The following is a 24,331-nucleotide window of genomic DNA, read 5'->3' on the forward strand; positions in this document are numbered from 1 at the left end:
TCCTTATAACATATCAGAAACCTATACAACTAAAGAGTTAAGAATTTCTAAACTTAAGAATCTAAATAAAATAATATTTCTAACATTATTCTAAAACTGTGTCTTAGAAAGCTATTTTAATTGATTCCTAAATTTATTCTCATAAAACTGGTTGAGCTGCTTTCTCGAAGAGTTTCTTTGTTTCTCAGTCAAGGTACACTAGTTCTCAAAGAATTTGTTTCTCAGTCAAGGCACACTAGTTCTCGAAGAGTTTGTTTTTCAGTCAAGGTGCACTAGTTCTCAAAGAGTTTGTTTTTCAGAGGATGATTGTTGTCTGATATTAGGTTTGTCCACAATGCACCAAGATAGAAGAATAGCCTTTCACTTTGTCCTTGATATGCTGAGGGGTGGGTAGCTCCCAAGGCATGAACTACCTGTTCTGTTCTAGCCATCTGAAATTTAATTTGTTTGGCATTTAACATACTCATGCCTCCTGTGAGAAACATAAGCATGAAAATGCAAAGTCCCAATTACATAAAAAAGGGTCTCATGGTTTCGGTTACCCACCAACCAGCGTGGCTTTGCCAGCATTCATCCTCACTGTGACCCTGTCAAGACAGTGGGAGAGCGGCTTTGCCAACACTTTTTTCTCACTGTGACCCTGTCAATACAGTGAGTGGGGGATCGCCTTCACCATTCACCAAAAAGCTTGACCCCATTTCTGTCATGTTTGGGGGCTCTGACAAAGAAACACATATTTGATATGAAATGCTAAATTATGAAAGGCATTTGAGCACTATTGCTTTAGAACAGTGGTTCATATTTATCCTTCCTCAAACTATTAGATATCATATGGTATCCAAACAACAGTCAACCAACATGTCCAGAAAGAAATGTCCAAAGCCAATATTTTTTTTTAATATTTATTTTTTAGATGTAGATGGTGCTAAGGATCAAACTCGGTCCTGCCTGTGATAGGCAAGCGCTCTACCGCTGAGCCACAATCCCAGCCCCAAAGCCAATATTTTAAGCATTTAGTCTTCTAGAATATTAGCTGTAGAGGTAGCATAATCCCTTGTATTTTTGTCATGTTTGTTTTTTTTTTTGCCATCTATGAAAATAAATTGTTGCTATTATTTGCGATTCTTGATATGAAAGTAAAACACTGCTTGATAAACATGTTTTATAATTTCTAACTGAACTTTTTGAAAGGCTTAAGCTAAATTAATGATCAAACTATTACAGTCTGATTCAATGGGATGCCTTACCTCTTACAAAGATATATTTAGTGCTAAATGTATAAGGTTCTATTTTGTGGAGCATCAGAAAGGGTCATTCATAAGTAAGTACCCTCTTTCAGCTCAATTTTACCATCCAAGCACTTTAGTATTGCCCACTTCAAGGGAGTATATTATAGTCAATTCCAAGTAAAATAAGTCATATTGTTTTTCCAATATCCACACTAAATATTCTTTCTTTGAAAAGTTTTCTATGTCTGATGCCGTATACATCACAGAACAAACTTTCACTGTTAAGAAATGGCATGTTAATTTCTTGAGTTGTGAGTCTTGGGGGGGGGCAGCTGTGGAAGATGGACATGTCCCTTCAGTTCCTCTTAATTCCTAGGAAGTTGGAGTACAGTGTGCAAACACCATGGCTTTACTTCAGACAGACTGGTAATGCTTGCATTTCCCAAGACATTATTGTGATTCCCAGAGTTTTTCCTGTGCCAAAGGGAGTTCACCACTACTTATTTAGAATAATGTGCCTAAATTATTTCTTTTATTTTGCTTGAAACATTTCACAGGTACTTCAACTTGTGTGTACTCATAAAATGTTTTCTTTATTGAGATGCTGTTAATTATTTTAACAGGATCCTGTAGAAAGACTGTGTAGGTAGAGAGCATGAGTTGACATATTACAGTTCTCAGGCCAAATCTAGCTCACTCCTGATTTTATAAATAAAGTTATTTTTTATTTATTATTTTATTTGAACATAGCCATACTCATTTACTTAGGTGCTATCTAGGCTGCTTTTGATTTCAAAAGCCAAAGTTGAGTAGTTGGAATAGAGATGATATGAATTGCAAGGCCTGGGATATTTACTGTCTGGCTCTTTACAGAACAAGTTTGCAAACCCTGGCATAGCGGGGTGGTAGAGGTGAGATGGTTATTGAGCTATCTACTCCATACATTCAGCCAATATCCATCCAGCAATATCAGAGAAAACAGTAGAGGAAGTAGAACATCTTGATTTTTCTTCTGTTGATACACATAATAGATATTATGAACCACACTTCTTATAAAACTATTAAAAAAGGTAAAATAAAAATTAGACATTGTAAAACTATCAAGAAATTTTAATTTTCTCAGATTCCAGAAATGAAATGAAGGTAGGAATAAGTAAAAATAATTGAATACCAAATAGGTAGTTTCTGTCTAAGGGAACTTTACATAAATACATGGATTCTGTTCTTTGCTTTCAGTGTCTAGGCAAGGTTCACAGAGCTTGAAGCAAATCTACTACCTCATGAAGTGTGACTCTTTTGGGAGACAGTTGGGTGACTCTGCTACCCCAAACAGTTATACTTTCAATTTAAGAGGGAACTAATGATGAATTTTCACAAACAGGAGAAATTTTCTACACAAAATTTTGGTGGTAGGGAGACAAGGGTGGTGAACTTCTGCTTAGAATTCACAATATAAGCTTTCTTTGTACCTGAATTAATATATTTCTGTGGAAAACCCAAAATAAGACCAAACAAACAGAAAGACCTCGTGCTGAGCCAGGCACCTGTGGTGTATGCCAGTAATCCCAACAGCTCTGGAGGCTGAGAAGGGAGGATAGGAAATTCAAAGTTAGCCTCAACTGGGCTGGGGATGTGGCTAAAGGGGTAGCATGCTCACCTGGCATGCGCGCGGCCCGGTTCGATTCCCAGCACCACATACAAACAAAGATGTTGTGTCCGCCAAAAACTAAAAAATAAATATAAAAAATTCTCTCTCTCTTTCTCTCTCTCTCTCTCTCTCTCTCTCTCTCTCTCAAAATATTTAAAAAAAACAAAGTTAACCTCAACAAAAGCGAGACACTAAGCAACTCATTGAGACCTTGTCTCTAAATAAAATAGGGCTGGGAATGTGGCTCAGTGGTTGAGTGTCCCTGAATTCAATCCCAGGTACCAAAAAACCAAAAACAACAACAACAAAAAATCATGCCAAAAATTTATTTTTAAAAGGGACTTTATTAGTAATGATCTGGAGGCAAACAAGAGTTCACTTTGATGTGTAACCAATGTGATTCTGCAATCTGTATTTGGGGTAAAAATGGGAGTTCATAACCCACTTGAATCTAATGTATGAAATATGAATGTCAAGAGCTTTGTAATGTTTTGAACAACCAATAAAAAAAAGAAAGGAATTGCTTTCTATTCAGGCCTCAAATAATTATCAAAGCAAAAATTATGATGGGAGTAAGTGCATAATCAAAAACTCAAACTCAAACATGCAAACAAAGAAATGAATCACTGAAAGAGAAACATCAGAAACAATAGATAATAATATCAGACCCATAAAGATTCACAATATGAACTTATACAAATAGAATATGACTACCCATATGTTTAATAATAAAAGATAGGAAATATGAATAAGAGATATAAAATGACCAAAAATTTTGAAAAATATGAAATTAACCGTATGATCACAATGTTAAATTTAAAGGATGGGTAAAATAGCACAGAATAAAGAGGCCATGAGAATATTAGGGAACTAGACTATCTAGGGAATAATTCAAAATATACGACAGAATGACAGTAGGATGCAAAACATGGAAGAAGACAGATTCAGAAAAATGTAATAATGAAAAAAAAGTCTCACATATTTCAAGTGAGATTCACCAAAAAAGAAAAACAGAATATACAAGAGGCAGTATTCAAAGAAATAATAGCAATGTTTAAGTCAGCTTTTTCACTGCTGTTTCTAAAAGACATGACCAGAACAATTTTAGAGGAGGAAAAGTTTATTTGAGGGCTCATGGTTTCAGAGGTCTCACTTTATAAACACCAGGCTTCATTCCTTGGGGCTGGAGGTGAGGCAGAACATCATGGCAGAAGAGTATAATGAAGGCAAGCAGCTCACATGGTAAGAAAGAGGAGAGTGAGACTCCACTCACCAGATACAAATATTATATACCCAAAGGTAAGCCTCCAGGACCCACCTACTCCAGCCACACCCTGTGCACCTTCAGTACCACTTGATTAACTTTTAAATGGATTTTTTGATATTGATAGTATTCCCTTCATTATAATCTTCTACCTAATAATTTGAGAGCTATATATACCTTTAATTCTTTAGTGGCTGCTTTTGAAATTTTAATGAGCATAAACTTAAAGCTTAATGGTAACCAACCTTTACAAATTGTTCAAAACTTCCCAAGAAACTTGAGTAGTCTTATGTTCTATTTGTATAGATGAAAGTTTCAATTAATCAAGAGCTCAAGTAAATTAATCCTATCAGAGGATAATCCACTTCTAGGACTTTCATAACCCAATCATTTCTCCCTTAAACCTTTTTGCATTCTCACAAACATGAGCTTCTGGGGGACACCTAACAAAACTTATAGCAATGAATTTCCAGAATATATAGAAAACACAACTGTCAGATATAGAAAGGATAAAAAATATACAAATCTAGAAACCTCATAGTGAATCTGTAGAACACCAAACCATAAAAAAGACCCCAAAGTTCACCCAGTGAATAAAAAACACCAATAACATACAATGAAATAGCAATCAATCAAGTGTACTGGCACATGCCTGTTATTCCATTGACTCAGGATGCTGTGACAGAAGGACTTCAAGTTTGAAGCCAGCCTGGGGAATTTAGCAAGATCCTGTCTCAAAATAAAAAATTAAAGGTGTAGGGAATATGGCTCAGTGGTGTGGTAAACACCCCAGTTCTTTTTAGTACTGGGTGTGGATAGGGGAAGATGAGCTTACATTGCAATAACAATCATGGGATGTAGGGGAAAGTTTGAAATTGTATCTGCATAGAGATACAGCAGAGCTGAGAACACATGAAATTAGAATTATACATACAGAAAACTGCCCCCCCCAAAGTGAAGCAATATGAAGAAAATCTATGACAAATAACAGCTGAGAGAGTTTACTACCACCAATCACTTACCAAAGGGAATACTAAAATGGGTTTTTCAGAAATGAGAGCAATCATATTTGGAAAGTCTTGTTTATGGAAAAAAATCTAAACAAATATTTAACTATATATACAAGTTCAATTTGAGGGGATAATTAAAACCAAAATACTGACCCAAATATTATGTTCGGAGGAGGTGACTGGAGTAAAAGCACTCCAAGTTTCTTGGGAAGTTTTGGAGCAATTTGTAAAGCTTGGTTACCTTCAAGTTTTAAGTTTATGCTCATTAAAATTTCAAAAGCAACCACTAAAGTATTAAAGGTATATATAGCTCTCAGATTATAAGGTGGAAGATTATAATGAAGGGAAACAATCAATACCAAAAAATCCATGTAAAAACCAACCAAGTAAATTATATCAGAATGGAAAAAATGAGGTGAATAGAAAGTACCAACTAAGGATGGACTATACAATTGTACTTAATAAGATGGACTCATCATTTTGGTGAAAATAAAATATGTGTTAAAGTCTCAGTTTAGAAGATAGAATAAATTTTTTTTCTTGCTAAGTTCTTTTTTTATTATTAGTTGTTCAAAACATTACAAAGCTCTTGACAAATATAATCAAATTATATTTCATACATTTGATTAAAGCAGATTATGAACTCCCATTTTTACCCCTTATACATATTGCAGATTCACATCGGTTCTACATCCACTTTTTTACATACTGCCATACTAGTGTCTGTTGTATTCTGCTGCCCTTCAAAATTTCAGATTAAAATAAATGAACACATAATAAATTAAGTCATGAGAAGAAAAAAAAACATATAGCAGGAAAACATTAGTGAAAGAAATCTGAAATGGGTACATTACTATAGGAAGGTAAATCTGAAGCAGAAAATAAAATTTGTTATATAGTGGGCCAAAACATATTTATGAATGTTTCAATTAATCAAGAGCTAAAGTCAAAGCTTTAAAGTTTTAAAATACATAAAGTCAGAACTGATCAAAAGCAACAACAAAATCTCTGTACAAATTCATGCATCAGGTAGAATTCAATTGAAAGACAAAATGAGAACAAGTATTCTGGAAGAGATACACAAAGTGTACAAACCCCAGTAATTAGAAGATACATAGAAAATGTATCAAATTTGATCAAGTTCTAATGTCTTAAAACAATTAGAAAAAGAGCTAAGAGTAAATACAAAGATAGTAGGAGAAAGGAAATAATTTACCTAGGAGGACTAAAAAATACTAAAAGAAGAAATGGGAGCAAACAATTTTTTTAAAAAATTCACAAAATCAATCAAAGTCTATTCCCCTCAAAGATCAATAAAATCAATGACCCATACATAGTAAGAATATTCAAAAAAACAATGAAAGAAGACAAAAGTAAATAGGAATGCTTAGATTTTTTTTAATTCAACAGTATCTAAAAAGTTAAATATAGGGCATGTGCCTCCATGACAGCAGAGCTGAGAACACATGAAATGGTAAATTCCTAACAAAGATTATCAAAATAGAATGAAAAGGAGCTAGAAAAATGAGTGCTCTGTTTTGCTACAGATCTGAATGAATATTTTGATCTTCAAAAATCATTGTAGCCATTTGCCAATGTCTTGGCTGGGCACAGAATCAGGAGCCACTCACACTTTGTAGATTCAAACAGCAATTCTTTATTCCCGAACTCACACCAGCCTCTACACAAACACGTTCTGGGGAAATCCAAGTTCTGCCCACACAATTCACGTCCCAAATTACTTTCTGAATTCCACGAAAACTCAAGGGGAACTTAGGCAGCAGGAACGCCCTATACCCAGCAGCAATAACCTTAAACCTGGAACTTCTCTAAACCCAGATTGTCTTAAACCAGAACGCCTTAAACCCAAATTATCTTAAATCGGACTTCTTAAAAAACTGCAGAATACACCTTAAACCTGGATCCACCCTGGTCCTTGAGCAGGGTCACCTTTCTCAAAGACACATGCAATGTCACAGCAAATTTCCATTTAACATGGGGTACGCTGGCAAGGAAATTTTGATGCGTCATTCCTACTTGGCAATGGCCCTCAGCATTTTGTTGGAATCTTCTACCAAATCAGTAAGCAACTGAAAATTCCATTCTTACAGAATTTTTCCAGATGAGAGAAAAATGAAGTCAGCACTCCAGCTTATTTTTCGAGACATTCACTATAAATAAGGACAATTATAGCATGATTTCACCATTTTTTTTTGCATTTTTAAAAATTTGTTCTTTTTAGTTATATATGACAGTAGAATGTGTTTTGACATACACACATAGAGTACAAATTACCATTCTTTTGGTTGTACATGATGTGGAATAACATTGGTTGTGTATTCATATATGAGTATAGGAAAATAAAATCCAATTCATTCTACTATCTTTCTTATTCTCATTCACCCTCCCTTCCCTTCATTTACCCTTGTCCAATACAAAATACATCTATTCTCCACCCTCCACCCCATATTGAGGTTAGTATCTGATACCAGAGAGAACATTTAGACCTTGGTTTTGGGGATTGGCTTATTTCACTTAATATGATAGTGTATAGTCCATTCATTTACCAGCAAATGCCATAATTTCATTTCTTCTTATGGATAAGAAATACTCCATTGTGTAAACATACCACATTTTCTTTATCCATTCATCAGTTGAAGGGCACTTAGACTTGTTCCATAGTTTAGCTATTGTGAATTGTGCTGCTATAAACATTGATGTGGCTGCGTCACTATAGTATGCTGATTTTAAGTATTTAGGTATATACCAAGGAGTGGGGATAGCTGGGTCAAGTAGTGGTTCCATTCCAAGTTTTCTAAGGAATCTCCATATTGCTTTCCAAAGTAGTTATAACAGCTATATATGAGTATACCTTTATTCCCACATCCTTACCAACATTTTTTGTTTGTTGCATTCTGACTGATGTGAGCTAAAATCTCAGTGTAATTTTAATTTGCATTCTTCTAACTGCTAGAGTTGTTGAACACTTTTTCATACATTAGTTGACTCATATTTCTTCTTCTGGGAAGAGCCTGTTCAATTCCTTTGCCCATTTATTGATTGGATTATTTATTTATTTATTTTTGTTGTTGTTGTTTTGTGGTAAGTTTTTTGAGTTTGTTACATATCCTGGAGGTTGATGCTCTATCTGAGATGCAGGTGGCAAAGACTTTCTTCCATTCTATGCGTACTTTCTTCACATTCCTAATTGTTTCCTTTGCTGTGAAGAAGCTTTTTAGTTTCATGCCATCACTTTTATTGATTCTTGATTTTATTTGTTGTGCTTGAGGAGTCTTGTTAAGGAAGTTATGTCCTAAGCTGACATGATGTAGATTTGGGCCTACTTTTTCTTATATTAGGCACTGGGTCTCTGGCCTCATACCCAGGTCTTTAATCCACTTTGAGTTGAGTTTCATGCAGGGTGAGAGATAAGGGTTTAACTTCATTTTGCTATATAAGAATTTCCAATTTTCCCAGCATTATTTGTTGAAGAGGCTATCTTTTCTCTAATGTATGTTTTTGTGCCTTTGTCTAGTATGAGATAACCGTATTTATGTGGGTTTGTCTCTGTGTCTTCTATTCTGTACCATTGGTCTTTGTGTCTGTTTTGGTGCCAAAACCATGACATTTTTACTACTGTAGCTCTGTAGTATAATTTAAGTTCTGGTATTGTGATGCCTCCTACTTCACTTTTCTTGCTAAGGATTACCTTAGCTATTCTGGGTCTCTTCATTTTTCCACCATGTTCTTAGATTCAAAAACCTAAAGTGTGAGGAGAGAGAATTTAGCAATTTATAAATAAAATTTTAATTTACAAAATTTATAAATTAAGAAAATGAAGTATGTTTTTTAATAGGTATGTAAAGTGGCACAACAATGGAATATGATAGTATCATCCTATAGATCCAGGAAAATTACTTAATGCAACTGAATATTAAAAATATGACAAAACTTTTAAAAAAGGCATATATAATTTTTTTAATCACATAAAGGATTTCTAAAGAAAATATAATAGATCATAATATTTAATGGTGAAGTATTGAACGATCTATCTTTTCCCTACTTTTCTTAGTCCATTTTCTGTTGCTATAACAGTATCCAAGACTAGATAATGTATAAAGAAAAGAGGCTTATTTTGGCCTATAGTTCTGAAGGCTAGCAATTCAATGTTGGATGGCTATGTCAATTGATGGCCTCAGGATGTGTCATAATCTGGAGTATGACATTACATGGTGGAGTGTGCATGTAAATGATGGATGGTTCCATGTGAAAGAAAGGAGGGGACAAATACAAATTTATGTGTAAAATACAAATAATGTCAAAGAAAACATGGACTCTTGCAGTTTCACATTAAAGATGCATGATTAGCAAGCAAAGACATTTTTTTTACTTCATTAGCAATAGGAAAATGCAAATTGAGACAATGATAAACCATTTACAGTTACCAGATTAATATAAATTAGAAGTCTACAGTATGTTGATGGTTTGGGGTGTGAGGGAATGGGACCTCATATAATGTGTGAAAATGGAAATAGAACCACTTTAGAAATCAATTTCTATTATGTAATAAAGCAAAACATGTGAATTCCCTATAATCCAGCAATATATACTCAAGAGAAATGCTGTATGCATGTATCTAGAGATATGCATAAGAATATGCATAATTATATTGTTTATAATAGCAAGAAAAGTAGAGACATCTCAAATATCTATTGTCAGTAGAATGGAAAATGAATTTTGATATATTCATGAAATGCAATATTATACAGAAGTGCAAGTGGATAGGCTTCAACTACATACATCGTCAAAATTAAATCTTAAAAGCATAATATTGAGTGAACAAACCAAGGTACAGATTATGTCCAATGCAATTCCATTTACAGAACAAAACATAACATGCAAAATCAAACAACACATAAATAAATATAAACTATAAATGAGGTAGAGGAATGCTGTGAACTAAATTCATGATGGTGTTTACCTCTGAATGTGCAGTACTGATGGGGATGTCAACAGGGAGGAGGCTTCAAAAATAGCTATAGTATTATTTTTTAAGCTGGCTGGTGACTTGTAGCTATTTGTTTTATTGCTATTTTTCATTCACGTGTTATTTACATGTCATCTTCTTCAATGCATGTCTATTCCAAAAAAGGAAAAAAAAATCTACTTCATTGATATTAGAAGATTCTTTTTATAGTTCCAGTTACAGTACATCCTGACATGCATTAGCTTCTATAATATTAGTTAGCTCTTAGGAAACTTGTAAATATGGGAATGATACCTGTTTAGAATGGAAATCACATGGGTTCATATGCAACAGATAGTTTATACTAGCAAGTAACAAAGTTTAGATTCAATATAAACCCAATAGAGCAGAGCAGGCAAGATGTAGGGGAATGAATTGTTGATTGCAGTTTCTTTCTCTGGCCCAGCTGAGCCCTCTGCTGCATGTTGGGAGAGCTAATTGAGCAATATTTCCACGTGCCTTTTGTTTTTTTTCACAGTCAGCAGCCTCAAACTCTCCCATCAAGCTATTTTTACCTATCAATATTTAAAATGAGGTCCCATATTTATGGTATTATTTCTTTATTAGGCACTTTAACAGCTTTTAATCTGTAAAAATATTTTTAAAATTAAAATTATTTTATTGTTATTGTAGACTCTAGTTACATGTTTTCATGAGTTATAATTTTAGTGCCCCAAAAGCTTTTTTCCCTAAAAATCATAAACTTCTCTCTCAAAATATGTTTTTATTTTTAGTGTCTGATGCTATAAAACATGAGCCCCCCCCCTGGCCCTGGCCCTGGAGAAAGGCATATTTTCTTTCAGAAATACATGTATCTCTGTTGATTTTGGTTAGATTTAGTTCTAGACATAATTATCTTTTTTAAAAATGTGCTGTCTACCATATGTGCAATTCAATGATTTAGTGCTCTATTTGTTTATTGGGGTCCCTTAGAAAATGGATTGGCTAAGAATTAATGTTTGCATCTCTTTAATACTGAAATGGTCTGTGCTGTTAATTGGCATAGCCACAAATTTCTATAAAGTGAAAATCTATACATAACGCTTATCATATTCCTCAATTTCAATTTTTCTAATTTCTCATATTAGATTTAGTAAAACATATGAGGTATCTAGATTATTTTAAGTGAGTATTACCAGAGGATTTTTAAAAATAGCAACTCACTCTAATTTTGATATTCCCTGGATAATATTGAAACAAACCAGTTTTGTATAATTTAGCCTTAGATAAAAGCATCAGTATGTTTGGAACATAAACCTAATTCTCTTTTGTTGAGCTGCCGAATTTAGTAAAAGCATTTTAATGGTACTTCTTAAATATAGTATGACTTAGAATACTGGAAGCTACCCAGAATGTATAAAAAGAATAATTTATATTTAATTGGTCTAAACCTACCTTTCCTAGGTCAATAAGAAAAGAAACTAGCAGCATTAATCAAGATAAAATTATCAGCTGATTAATCAGTGTTCTAATTACTGCATAGCTCTTTCCCTTTTCAGTTTTAATTACTAAACCTCATTGTCTTTTCCATATGGCTAACATGTATTCACAAGTGTACTTTTTCTCCTAGCACAATCGTTAGGATAAAAATATACATTCTAGACATTAAAATATCAAATGTAAGAAATTGTTAGTGCCTCTTAAGCATTTCCCCAAAAGGCATGAATAACCTCCTGGATTATATAGGAAAAGAATGATAGTTTCATAGATGTCTGAGCAAATGCAGTCAGTGAGTGATACAACTGTGATTATGAAACTAAGCTTTGTGAGATTGTCGGTCAACCAATTGAAGTTAAATAGAAATTAGGGAAATACATAGGAGTCTTTCAAAATTATTTGTTTTAGTGAAGGCCTGAATATTTCTTTATGCATATATTTACTAGGAGTATATTGACTTTCCTGCAGGGTTTCTCAACCTCACCACTATTAACTTTTAGGCCCAATAGTTCTTTGTTGCAGGGGTCTCTCCAGTGCATCCTAGAATATTTAGAAGCATCCTTGGCCTCTACCTACAAGATGATAATTAGCAACACCTCCCCAACCCCCTAAACCTTCCTTGTTTCCAGCCATTGACAAATGTTCCCTGAAGGGCAAACACCTTCTCTCATTGAGAACCCCTGATTTCACTGGCCACCGTTTGAAAGACTTATTTTAAAAAAGATGTATTATGTAATATGGCACCCTTGTGAGAAGGACATAATTTTTTAATAGGACACACATTTTTATGGAAAACTCTTTGATGTACAAATTTCCAGTCATTTTTGATGATACCATGGTGATGATGATCAAGATGATAGCAATAACTAATTTTCTCTGAGTACATCCATGTCATTTTAGTGTATGAATGTTTTAACAAGCATTACCAAAATATATATAGCAGCTCTATTGGGTAGACCCAGTTGTTATCCCCCTTCTTGCAGAGTTTAGAAAGTTTAGACAATGCCCAAGTTTAAATAAACTCAGTTAAGCCTGCCTCACTCCATTTGATAGGGTATGAGCCAAAATAACCATCCTTGAGGGACATTTTGCACTTCTACAGAAGTGATAACTTTTTGCTTTCTTTTTTTGAAATAGTTTAGACTGTTGTTTATGTGTTCAATGATGTGAATTTATAAATGATTAAGGAAATCAATGTGAAATATTTAGGTCTTAAGCACTATAAGAAAATTATCTTAAAATTCTAATGTATACTTGTTTGGAGTTTTAAAAGATAGTTACAGGGCTGATTATAGTTAAATGGGCACTGTGATGAATTACAATTGGAAAATGCTTCTCTGAAATGAGAAATATTTTCTTGTCAAGTTTTCTCCCTTAATTTCTCTCTCTGTATCTATTCTTACCTTCCTTCATTCTACACTTTTCCTATCCTTTCCACTCTTTTTAAGTATTTTTATCTCCATTATATATTATATATGCTAGAAATTGGAAAACCATTGAGGTACGCTTCCATGTAAGTAAATAATTGAGCATTATCAACTCTATTTTCATGATTCTGATGCACACACAATCCTGATTGATGTGGCACAGACCTAATTCTGATTTTTAGCTTCCTCATTCAATTCTAAATATTTTGTTTTCCTCACCTATATTGACTTATAATATTTAGTAGTAAATGTTGAATGATAAGTCACAGTAGGGTCCACTATCTGAGATCAAGTTTTGAGGATGCTTAAATATATATCTATATCTATGTATCTATCCATATTTAGACATATAGTTTAGATATATAGATGGCAATTCAATTTGACAGAGTATAGATAGTAATTCAATTTGAATACATAGAATGGAGATAAAGACCCTAAATTAGTAAGAATTACTTCTGAATTAGAGGATTATTGGTGATTTTCATCGTCTTTGTGCTATTTTGTATATTTTCAAAGTACCTACAAAAATATGCATATATATATATATGAAACCAGAAAAAGAACAAAACAATACAACAAACAGCATCAACAATCAGAAATGGTTAGAAAACAAAGCTGATAGTTCACAAAAGAACACAAATTTTAATTTAAAGAAAACCTGGGCAAACATCAAAAACCCACAATAAAATATTTCACATTGTTGGCTAGAAAATTAATAGAAATGTTTAAACAAAGATAGTGTCCAACATTGGGATGTAAGTTAGTATATCTTTCCTAGAGGAAAATATATACTTTCTTAGTTGGGCAATGTATATGATAATGTAAATTTGTCAATGTAAATTTACTTTGATTCAGATATTTAATTCTTTTTTTAAGAGAAAGAGAGAAGAGAGAGAGAGATAATTTTTTTAATATTGATTTTTCAGTTTTCGGTGGACACATCTTTATTTTATGTGGTGCTGAGGATCGAACCCAGCGCCCCATGCATGCCAGTTGAAAGCTTTACCACTTGAGCCATATCCCTAGCCCAGATATTTAATTCTTAAGAAATTTTCCTTAATATAAACATATGCACATAAATATGCATACATATTTAGCTCTAAGAATTTTGCTATCCTAGTGTCATATTAGTAAAATAACTACTTCACTATTGTGCAGTGTTGATAAATTAATGGATATCCTTATTACCATACTATAGTATCTTATAGTATAAGATACTACATCTGAAATATTCTTGCTAAAACATGGAGCCTAAATTGGAACTAAATTTGAGTCCTATGAACCTATTTCTAGGAATTTAGTTGATACAGAAATATGGTCCATGCTGAAAGATGATGCAATCAGCAAAATCCAGAACATGGGAAATGAGATAAACTCATTGACCTTTGTGTGTTTGTTTTTGTTGTTTTCCCTCAACAAATAAACTGTAAGGGAAATGGGGGGAGAAAAAAGGAGAGGGAATCTATTAACCACTGACAATGTATGGGGATGATTTAGATGTTGATTTTAACAATCTGGAGAGGAAGTCGGAGAAAGGAGGTGGGAAAGGAGGGGAAGGGAGAGGAAAGGAGAAGAGGAGATGGGTCTTTAAATACTGCTTGGATATTAGATACTGTGAAAAAATGATTGTTAGTATTTTAAAGTGTGAAAATGTATGGTGATTATGTTAAAAAGTTTTTATCTTTTAAAGATATGCAGTGAAATATATACAGATGAAATAATAAATGGATTTGCTTCAAAATAACCTGAGAGCAGTGTGGAAAATAAGTGGGAATAGACCTGAAACTTGACTGACCACAGATTGACAACTGCCAAGGCGGGTCAGAGCTGCAAGGTACTTCATTATATTATTTTTGCTTAAAAACAACCATCCCTGCCTGGCACAGGTAGCAGACACCTGTAATCCCAGTGGCTCAGGAGGCTGAGGCAGGAGGATCTTGAGTTCAAAGCCAGCCTTAGCAACAACGAGGTGCTACTCAACTCAGCGAGACCCTGCATCTAAATAAAATACAAAATAGGGCTGAGAATGTGGCTCAGTAGTCAAGAGCCCCTGAGTTCAATCCCTCGTACCAAAAAAATAACAAGACAAAACAAAACAAAAAAAAAAACCACACCATCCCAAATGTTTAACAAGGTGACTGTGATAAAGTCATTTATGGTTTATTCATGAGATAAAATAATATGTAGCCATAAAAATTATCTTTATATCACATATTATGTAGAATGCTTAAGAATATTCAGGCATTCAAAATGTTCATAAAATATTTATAAATGTAAAAAGGTTTCAATACAGGATATATAGACAATAATCCAATTTGAATACATAGAATGGAAATAAAGACCCTTAAATTAGTAAGAATTATTTCTGAATTAGAGGATTATTGATGATTTTAATTTTTTGTGCTATTTGGTATATTTTAAAAGTACCTACAAACATATGCATATATTTGGTTACCAAATTTATAGTAACATTAAAAATGTTGGAAAGAACAAAAAGAGTTGAAATTTTAGCCATAAATGATGAAAGCAAAATTTTTGCATATTCCATAGAATTAAGTATTTAAAATGTGAATAAAGCACACCCAAAGGCTATATTATAAAATATTACTATCTCTTGGATGGAAAAAGTAAAAACAAATTGATTTTGTAATTTGCATGATGTGTTTTGTTTGTTTTTAATGAAAGAAGATAAAAGAGAAGGTGTCTACACTTGCTGAATATCTAGATGAAGCTATATACTTCATGGGTGCAATTCTCAGTATCACCTTTTTGGGTCTACTTATCTATTTTTCTAGGTGAGAAAACAGAGACTTAATGTTTATCATCATATAGCTGCCAGAGTTAACACTCAAGTTCAGGACATTCTAGCTTTCTCTAGACCTCCAGGCACTGGTAGCAATCTGCTTTTTCAATAGGTGTTTATGTCCTCAGGGTCAAAGTATATTGTTATACATTTTAGTATTATACTGTTATGAAAATTAAAAATCACATAATGTATTCTTTTGATTCTTTTTACCAATTTCCAAAGTATTCTCATCTAAGAGATTAAAGTGTGAAACTTAAAACTTCTTCTATATGAAGAAAATGAAGTAGTCAGAAATATCTAAGTCTGCATAGTTGCCAGGTTAGTAATGTGGAAACCTGCCTTTTCTCTTGAGTCCCCTGGGCAGGTGCATCTTTGGGTGAGGTAGAGCACATGAGATGGCATTCCAAGTGGCAAAGGGTCACCTCGCTCTGTATTCTATCCCAGCCAAATGCCACGGATCCTTTGAGATCACTGTTAAGGTCACTCTAGTTTACTAGATGTGAGTTTTTTCCTTCCTTCCTTTTTTTCTTATTTCAAGGAATACCTCTTCAGGAGCATGTACTAGAATAGAAGCCACTAACAAAAAGGGTTAATTAGTTGTCAAATCGAGTATCTGGAAAAGAGAAATGCAACCCCAAATATACATCTTAATGATGCAAATGGCATTCTTCTGTTGACACATTCATTTCTTGGTTCCATAAACTTTTGTTGAGCACCTAGTATGTGCCAGGCTATCAATTTGGTAAACAGCATTAGATTAAATCTTTTAATATTTTCAAATAGGATGGACTTTAAAACATTTTCTATGGATATAGATAGAATGTAAAATTCAGACTAGATTAGTTATGATGCATTGGGCCAGTCCAAAGTTTAAAGGGGCTTTATTCATCTGTGAATTGAAAAAAAAAGAGTAAGAAATGAAAATATAGGTTCAAATTAAGCTATTTGGTGGTTGTGGGGTGAGGCATAGCCTTTTTCCCCAACCTCTTGGAAACATAGAACACATACATGCACACATATGTCATATTAATCTTATAAAATATTAATATATTTTAATATGGGTTGCTTTAGGATACATTAAACATAAAAATTTCTGTGCTTGATACCAATATGTTTCTGAGACAAAGAACCAGGGCATTCATGTAAGAGTGTGTAATAGGAAATTGACAGTGCTGTGGTTTTTATCTCCAAAATTTATTAAAGATACTGTCTTGATTATTATGACTCTTAACATAGATTTCTCTTTATACTCTATTATTCCAGTATGAGAGTAATCTCTTGACCAATCAATTTACTTGTTTCTAATCTAATAATTCTATAAAAATGTAGTGAAAAATGCTCTGCTCACTTTATGTTTTAAAAAATCATGAGCAATTGTTCTTAATATTATGGAGAAATTTATAATTCTTCAATTTGAAATTTCAAGTAGAAGTCTTCATTTGAGAAACTCAAGTGGCCAATCTATTGTGTGTTTTTGCATTTTTCTGACATTTACATGTTCTGTTGCTACTCTTAAGATACTTTCTTTTTCTCTTTCTAATTATGTTCATTATCATAGTTTCCCCAATACAGAAGAGACTGAGTTTTTTCATATTCATATATAGAATATGTAAGATTAATGACTAATTATTCTTATTTATCAAAGGACAGCTGGGTTATATGCAACTGTATTTTACTATATCTGAACTTTTAATAATGTTACCTTTGAAAATTTTTATTTCTAGCTTATTTTAAAACTTAACTCTAAAAAAACTTTTTTTCCTAATTTTGCACCAAAAATAGGAAATATATGTAAACTAGCATATGTTTTATTTTATTTATTTATTGCTTTGTGGTACTGGGGATTGAATCCAGGATCAAGCACACATGCTAGGCAAGAGCTATGCCACTGAGCTACATCCCCCACCCTATTTGAACGTTTTAAAATGCTTTTAACCTTGATCAAATTTGCAGCAGTTTCTTAGCATTGATAAAAACTGTGTACACTGTATTAGTCTTCCTTTGGTGTTTGGTACAAACTCTTCTTGAGTGTCCATTAATTATCAGCATATACGTTTTATACACTGGGGGAAAGCAGAGCTGATGCTCAGCTTGGTGCCTCACTATTTTTCTGCATTGAAGTTTGGTCTTTTTGGATCTGATGTTACAGTTCATTTTTCTGGCATGTTTGAAATGTGTAGTGTTCCATTTATTGCAATTGAAGGTCTTATTCTGTGATCATTTTTCTGACCACTAAAGAAGAACATGAGTAGTTATAAGTACTGCAAACACACTGGTCATTGAACACATCAACAAGTAGAAGGTGAGTGGGTTGCTGATAAATGAGAAAGAAGTACCTTTGTTTCAATATTTATTGAGGATTGTTTTTAATGAAATGTTCTATCCACAGTGGAAATGCTACTCTTTCTCTCCCTCTTCATAGTCTCTTTAGTGGGTCAAGTTTCAATTTGCGGCATTATCTTCATTATTAGAGATCTTGGAAGAGGGTGAGTCCTCACCTTAGGTATTAATTAAGTATTGTATTGATGTTTTCCATGATGTGACAGAGCAGAAATCCACTTTTAGAAAGAGTAAAAAGAGGGAAATGTCTGCATGCTGTACCTCTTGATGGCTTTGTAAAAATCTTAGTATTTCTGATAAAAATCTGGAGAATATGCATATGTGATAGGATTTGGAAAAGGCATTTTTTTTTTCTTTCTGTGCTCTTATTTTCATGTTGGAAATTGAGAACAGTGCAGCACACCAAAGCTACAAATGCTCTTCCTTTCCTTAGAAGAAGCCTTTCTGCATGTGATTGGGTTTGGACAGCTGAGCCTCAGAATGGTCATCCTAGCCTGATCCTGGAAGACAGGAGGCTCATATGAAAGCACCATTATTTTAATCATAGCAGTATATTTACATCATTTCAAATCAATTTTCAAAGTGACTTGACATCATTATCTCGTGGTATTCTTCCAACAACTCTGAGAGATGAGTAACCTGGGTGAGACTGGTGGGCTTATTTGGAGGCATAAAGAAGGCCCCAGATTTTGTTTCAGAGTCCCCTTCTCTTATATTCTCCATCATTCTTTCTTTATCATTTCTATTTACCCATTTCCTATCTATGCAAATACGCTTAACTGACTCTTGTTTCAACAAACAAAATTTGTCATGGGGTGTTGGAATAGGTTGGGCTGGGTCATAAAGACCTGAAGGTCAAGATTGGGCAGTTGAAAATTTTGCATTAAGTATCCTCTTCTTATTGTCTTGGGGAATCAGGCAGATTTGTCTGCTGAAATTACCTCTTGAAAATTTGACCTACTTAGGGCATTGATTGGAGCATTGGAGTATCAAGCAAGCCTTTCACTCTAAGGCAAGAATCTCTTGATACTTTCATTTTCTCAAGGATGAAAAGAAATTAAAAGTAACACGTGAAAATTTTACTCATGAAGCTAACTTAATGTAGGAGAATTACCTCAAGAGAGAAGTAAAAAGGTGAAAGCAATTTTCCAAATCCGAAATCTTTAGAGGAATGTGTTAACAAGTTTGCTTTTCCACCAAAACTGGTGAATGAAATTTTAACTTAACCACGAGATATATTTCTGTGTAATAGTCATTCACGGAGAAAAGGATTTTCTGTAAGATGTCTTTAAATAGAAGTTCCTTTGTATATTTTAAATGTGCTTCAATGTACTAACCTAAACCATAGATAAAAGAATTCTAAAACCAAAACAAAAAAGCTGACTTATAAATTATTTCTAAGGAAATCATGCTAGATTATCAGATAGATTACCGAGCCAAGTACTGCTTGTATTTGCTTCCACAATGCAGATCGAGGTAGGTGATAAAACTTATCCTTTCTAAAACCCCAAATTAAGTTCTGATTTTAGGAAGACTCCACATACTTAGAAAAACAGGTTCCAGGGGAATTTAATTACATATGTAAAAAAAATCAGGTTGAAGTAATAGAAAACTCCCTTCCTGGCACTTTAGGATTAGCCCTTAAGTCAATAGATCCATTTATGGAACCAGAATTGGCTCAGGTTGTCTTATTTTGTGGCCCTTCTGTTTACCTCTCAGATTTTCTGATTCTTTATTAAAGAAAATATTTTATATCCAAATCAGTAGTTCTCAAAGAGCGGCTCCTGGAAAAACAGCATCAGCATCATATGAGAACCTGCTATACATGCCAATTCTTAGACCTCACCCCTCAACTTATGAATCAGAATCCTGGGAGGGCCCAGCTGGCTGTGTCAACAGCCCTGTTGGTGATCCTAATGCTCAATGGAGAACCACTAACTTGACTGTTTTCCTAAAATACATCATCTTATGCTAGCACTTAAAATTTTATAGAATTTTTTACTTATTTATACACAAATAATTTTAAAGTACTTACCTTTTTTTTTTGTGGTACTGGGAATTTAACACAGGGGCACTCTACCTTTGAGCCACATCCTTAGCCCCCATTTTTAACCCTTTGGATTGTTTGTTTTGAGGCAAGGTCTCACTAAGCTGAGACCTCAAACTTGGAATCCTCCTCCTGCCTCAGCATTCTGAGTCACTGGCTAAAGTTTTTAGCTGTGATAGTTTTGTCTGCTTTTCATGGTTTTCTGTCTTTTTCCTACTAGTAGCAATTGCTACTCTCCTAAGATTGTACTGTCTGGCTTTTATTTTGTCCCCACACACATGGGGTGCTTCTTGAGTTTTTTCTCTATTAGCATTTTTTTTTAATGGCAGTTTGCCTTTTATGGATAGGGAAAAAAATCTGATTTCTGTATTAGACATAGTGTTTTAGATAGGTCTGAGTGCTTGAAATTTGCATCAGATAAGAATATTTCTGTATCACTTGAAATAAAAATTCTTTCTAAGTAGATAAAGACTGGTAAATCTCAAAATAATCTTTCTTAAGGATTATATAACTTCAGTTGGCTTAAGATGCTATTTGTATTAAGCTAACAGGATACTAATTTAACATAGGTTTATAGTTATTTAAAACCATTTCATTCATTAAGAAAAAAATATCTGCCTAGATTAGGTTATCATAAGGGCGTGAATAACAGGGACTCCTTTAGCTAGGCCTGAGGATTTTCCAGGTAAGTGCATACCCTGTTTCAGTATCCTATTGAGAAATACAAACCCCCCGCCCCCGCCCCACACCCCCAAACTATAGTGCAGGACAGTGACAGTGTGGACAGGAAAAAATAAGGAGAGGGGAAAAAAAAGTCACACACTGGATTCACATATTGGATTTATAATATATTATGATTTATATCATTCAAATACATATAATCATTTCTATATCCTGATTTGTAATTTGTAGAACATATTAGATTTATCTACCAACAAATATTTTACTTTTCATTTGAATTAAAAAAAATATTGTTGAGTTTAGTGAGATTTTTGCAGCTTGGTTGCATCCAATCTGGAAAAGTGCCTGAGGGAGAAAAACATGTATCCCTATTTAATTTTTCCAAGGCATGAATTTCTGAGGGTCTTAGAAAGTTATTTAATTTCTTTTGAAGAAGAAAGAAAGAGACTTTCTTGGCAGCGTGTAGAACATGTTTTGTGTGTTCTGGAAATCAGTGTGTCCTGCCACCCTTGCTGTCACTGAAAAGCATTTGGAGAATGTCTTTCTTTCCTTCCCTCTCAGGTATTTTTTCTCCCACTTCTGAGTCTTCTAGTTTCCTCAGTTTCTTTGGCTTTGTTTCTCAGGGCTATCTAAACATTTGAAGAAAAAGTGACTTTTTGGTTACATGTACTCTACTCATCCATGTTTGGCTTTGGGATGCTGTACCCCTGGCCATTTGGACTATAGTCTTGCTAATAAACCCCTATTTACATATTCCAACCAGCTCAACCTTTAGGATTAGGAAGGAAAATGAGGTGCCAAAGAAAATGTGATGGGTCAGTACCAACTATGCATAATGGATACATTTCCATACATCTGGGCTCTCTGAGTATATCCAGAAATTTATAAATCATTCAGAAGCAAAGGTGATATTGTAATGCATATTGGTATTTTTGTGATCAAGTTGTTTATGTGATTAATTTTAAAGCTTTAATCATTTAGTAACTTTGGTCACAGATATCCCTTGTTAAATTGGTTTCAAATAGTCTTTTTTGCTTTAAATTTCAAAGAAATCCAAACAATGTAGCAGAAATGCTTGAGTTGGTTGGACTCCATAGCACCTCTTTCTGGGACTGGGGATACCCAAGTGGAGAAAATTCTTGATTTACCCTGAGGTTGGAGATAGAAGTTCAGAGTTAAAAATCTGCTTGTGGATATTGTATTCCTGTTCTTTTCCTATTGTGACACTCTAGGTTTTATGCAATATAAATCTATTTCTGAAATTCAGCAAAGTGTCACTAAGATATGATGCTTTTAGCAACCTTAATGACAGTTGAAGGCAGAGCAGTATATTCCCTTAAGGAAAAGAAAGCATCTCTGAGTGGGTTTCTGGCTTCTGTGGAAATGTGTATTGCAAGTTTCCAGAGAATGCAGGGTCAAAATAATGGGTAAGAGCAATCTCCACTGAAGGTCATGGAAGACAAACAAATTGTACAGGTAGTACAGTGAAACATTCAAATTAGGTTCAGAGTTTAACTTTTCTGCAAACTTTTTTTTTTATTAGCTTAATTCCTATAGTACCAGTTGAATGCTTACCCAGGTAATGCCTCCTGAGAAATGTGGGCTGTGAGAAAAAAAAAAATTTAAAAATGACTGTATACTAGTGCAACCATTGTTTACTGACTTTAATTCCTAAAGCTATATAGAGCAGGAACATCTTAAGAGATCAGGTAAGATACTGCCTTAGTTTCTAAGAGAAGGAAGAAAGGTGGCAATCACAATTACAGAACTTGGTTCAGAAGTAACGTTTTCTAACAGTATCATAAGATTGGATTTAACCTCGGACATAGGTCTTATATTTGTTATATACTCATAGAATAGGGGCTGGCTGAGTATGGCCTGGATCAAATCCAGTTCATTTTTACCAATAAAATTCTAATTTTATTGGAATTTATTTGTGCACATATTATAGATAGAGCACTGAGTAACTGTGAGAGACCAACCACATGGTCTGTAAAACCCAAAGTATTTGGCCCTTAACAAAATAGTTTGCCAACCCCTAACAACAACTGGATTTTATTGATCTTATGATCTCATGTCTGCTTTTCTTGAATGAGACAGATTTTGGAAAATCAGAGAAAATGTGATCTTACCTGATAGAGAGAAAATAATACCTTGATATTTGAAACTTAAATGCTCTGCATTTCTGTCACCTCTCTGAGAGTCACTTCCTTGTCCTGGCTCTTGATGTTCTCATCTGTAGTAGGAGAAGGTTGGTTTGTATGATTTCTAAGGCAACTTCCTCTATTATTCCTTGTTATACTCCCTGAATACAGCTTTCTCTAATCATTCCTTCCCCGGGTACCCTCTCATTCCTCTGAACCCCATAAAATTGGAATGTAATCATATATATGGTGTTTATGTTATTTGTGCTACATTGTTATTTGTTCTTGTTTATTGTTAAAAAAAATAAAGCATAGGAACTATATATTTTTCTTTTCCCTATCCTAACATGATTATTTTAAAAGTAGATACTAAGCAACTACATTTTAAAAATTATTTTTGTTATGGTAGAACTTGCAGGATTTATAAACAATTTGTCCACATGTCCTAAAACGATGTGGACTGATGTTATCTATGTTTTTTAAAATGTGAAAAGAGCTGTGCATTATTAGGAAAAGTCACTGGAGTTGAGACAGGTTTACATGTACAGAGATAGGAAGTAGACTGACCTAGACTTTAGTCCTAAGGCAGAGAATTAGAGAGTGTAGTGAATTGGTTTTCCTGCTTCAGTGGGGAGGAAGTACAGAAACAGTGGTAGAAGGTAATAGATCTGTATTGGAAATCTAACATTTATATTTCTCATCCAAACAAAAATGTGTATTTATTAAATGGAAGAAAGTAAAAACTACTTAATAGTGCTTTGTATGCTATAATGTAAAAGGAAGCCTACTGATTTATAAGGGGCCTATTTGCTGCTGTTAATATTTATCAGTTCCCTACAATGTACTTTAGAGTTTATTAGAAAAACACAGACGACGGCCCTTTCTTTCATCCCACTGGATAAAGTCAACATACCCAGTTATCCCTTCCACTTTCCTCCATGGTTATTTAGTTTTCAATAATATAACCATTGGAAGGATATTTGAATAAGGGGTCTCCACACAATTACTGCTATTGACAATTTCTCTTTGATATTCAAAATAAGGAAGATAATTTTATTACTACAGCATTGCTTTTGTTCTCTGATTTAGAGATTTTTGACAGTTTATATGGCTGTTAGAAAAAAGTTTACCTTGCTAAGCAAAGGACTGGCTAAAGCATTGGCCGACAAAAATGGTAGTTATTTGAACAAGATCAGACGTCAAGAGGTAGGCTTATTTAATAAGATGGTTTGGATACAGACTTCCCTCTTTTTGGTTGGTTTTCAGGGCTTG

This window comes from Ictidomys tridecemlineatus, chromosome 1 (assembly GCF_052094955.1).
Source record: "Ictidomys tridecemlineatus isolate mIctTri1 chromosome 1, mIctTri1.hap1, whole genome shotgun sequence".
NCBI lineage: Eukaryota > Metazoa > Chordata > Mammalia > Rodentia > Sciuridae > Ictidomys > Ictidomys tridecemlineatus.